Below are 2,685 nucleotides of genomic sequence, written 5' to 3' on the forward strand. Positions count from 1 at the left end.
AATTATTTTGAAATATATAGAGAAATAATTTAATAACATCTATGATGTTGTAAAGTGTTTTTGACATCTAAAATAGGTAGTAAATCGGAATTCTACTTTTCTAGAGGTTTGGAACACCCTCTATACAGGGTGACATTGAAAAAAGTACAATGCATTGCATTACAAGATAGAGGATCTCAAAACATATAAAAAGTTCCTATACACTTATGTACAAATTTCTTTTATTTTCCAACATTTCTTTAACACTGTAACTCGAGAACAAAATAAATTTAGACATATGTATCGGAACTTTTTATTTGTTTTAAGGTCCTCTATCATATGGTCATCTGCATGGTAATTTTTTTCAGTGTCACCCTGTATAAATCAGTAAATTTATTTCATATTGTATACTGTGTTAGAAATGAATATAATGTTTATTTATTATGTTTCAATAAATCTATTATGTCAACTTTGAGTATCTTTTAAATATTACGTAAAGTAAAACAGGTCAACAACAAAAAACTACAAAAAGAAATTAATACAGAAGTAATATAAATGTAAGAAATAAAACAATTAGGAAATACATTTATTGAATATTATTTTACCTAGCGAAATATCTATTTACAATAATATGATTTCAAAGACCAATTCCTTGTGCTGCATCTTGCTGCCGAATATCAACTTCTATATTGTTATATAATATATAACGTCTATATTTGGCTGTTCGTCTATTGGCTGTTCTGGAGCATCGTAATCGATTTGCACATTATCTATGCACATATTATGTAAGATGGAAACGGCTATTACTAACTTGCTTACAAACTGAGGAGAATATCTAGCTGTTCTCTGTATCCGGAGTATATTTATGTCAATAGAAAACAATATCATTCTATTAATACTCAGTTGGTGAGTTTATTGTTACAAAAAAAAATATACATACATACTGTTCTTTGTGGATTTTCTTGGGAAAGCGCTCAATGGATAATAATAATTGATTTATTCCCACAAAAATTAAAAAGAAAATTCAATCGTATGTCACAAGGAAATTAAAAAATCATACTGTTTTATAAATATAATTTTTAGATTTGCGATTCCGACTTAAGAATTCTGAATGTAAATGTGAAATATCCAGGGAGTACTCACGATTCCTTCATTTTGAACAATTACACCAATAGAAAATGAGCCCTATCAAGATACTCCAGAGGGTAGATTTAACATTGCACTAAGTCTTCGAGCGCAGTCATAGAAAGGTGCAACGAAATATTAAAAATAAGATTTAGATGTTTTTTAAAACACAGAGTGCTTCATTACACTCCTGGAATAATTAACGTATGCGTGGTTCTACATAACATTTGCATTCACAACAATCTTCCTGATCCTAAACCGCAAGAAGATGATGAAGGTATAGATTTTGGAATGTAGGAAAATATCTATAATCTTAATATGGAAGACATTCCTAATCCTGCTATTCGAGCAAGAATAAATGTCGATTTAGAAGACTGTGACATACGAGAGACGGAGTTCAGGTGTACTAGACCGAACCGTGTAGGGGCAAGGGAATACATACAACGTATGGGAACCTTGATGTGTCTATTAGGCAAAACGGAAGGGTGGATGTACAACAAGTAGTCAAAACGTGTGAGTGATTTAAGATTATATAGTAGTAAGGTATTTTAGGATGTATGCAGTGACAAGCTTGATAATGTTAATAAAGACGAGGATTTTAACCCGCTGGTTTTTAGGAAGGCGGAGGAGGTGGGTTCTCCTGGCAGTTGTTTTGACGGACGGAGGGTCTGTCAGGGAAACGGTTAAACCGAAAGGTAGGCATCGCGGGAAACGGGTGTTTCTCGTCTTCATGTTCCCCTACGGAGTAGCAATCCAGACGTTGAAGCGAACGGACGTGTTTTTGAGCTCCTCTCTCACTGATGTGGAGAACCTCTACAACGAGATCTTTGCCGGTGCATTTCCCATTGACGACCTCCGGCTAGCTACTGAGGTCCTGAAGAAGCAAGAGCTGAAAAAAATGAAAAGAAGCAATCCCAGAATGATGTATTTACCATGGATCTCCAATCGGTTCTGCTTTGTCCGAAGTCTCTGCACTCTATTATAAAACAAAACTCATTGTGCATAATTTTACATTATATGATTGATATTAAACGCCAAAAAGGCTTCTGCTATTTACGGAACGAGTCTGAAGGTGGGCTCACAAGCAATGAGTTTACTAGTTTTATTGTTCACTTTTTGAAGCACCATGTAGAAATATATTATTCAGAAGGAAGAAGCGCTGACGAAATCCAAATTATATTACGGAGTCACGGTTGCGAATACCAAAATCGTAATGCAACCCTATCAAATGGTATATTCAACTTTGGCTTAGAGAGTGGCATAACTATAATTCAGAAGTATTTACAAAAAGGTCACACGCAGATGGAAATTGATAATGTGCATTCCGTTATCGAGCGACAATGATCTAAATTAATTTTGATGCTAACTACATACTAGAGTACAAAATTTTTGAATTGCAATGCAGAAAAATAAGTTTTTAGTGTTTCCTGAAAAGTTTTAGACACATTTTGTGAATTAAGGTGGCGATATATGAGCACTACACGAAATGGTGGCCGATAAATGAGATACAAATAGACATAGAAAAGAACATGTAGGAGGGTTGTAAGATTATTGTAGAATGGAAAGATAGGAAAAACGACG

Source organism: Anoplophora glabripennis, unplaced genomic scaffold (assembly GCF_000390285.2).
Source record: "Anoplophora glabripennis isolate ALB-LARVAE unplaced genomic scaffold, Agla_2.0 scaffold786, whole genome shotgun sequence".
NCBI classification, from domain to species: domain Eukaryota; kingdom Metazoa; phylum Arthropoda; class Insecta; order Coleoptera; family Cerambycidae; genus Anoplophora; species Anoplophora glabripennis.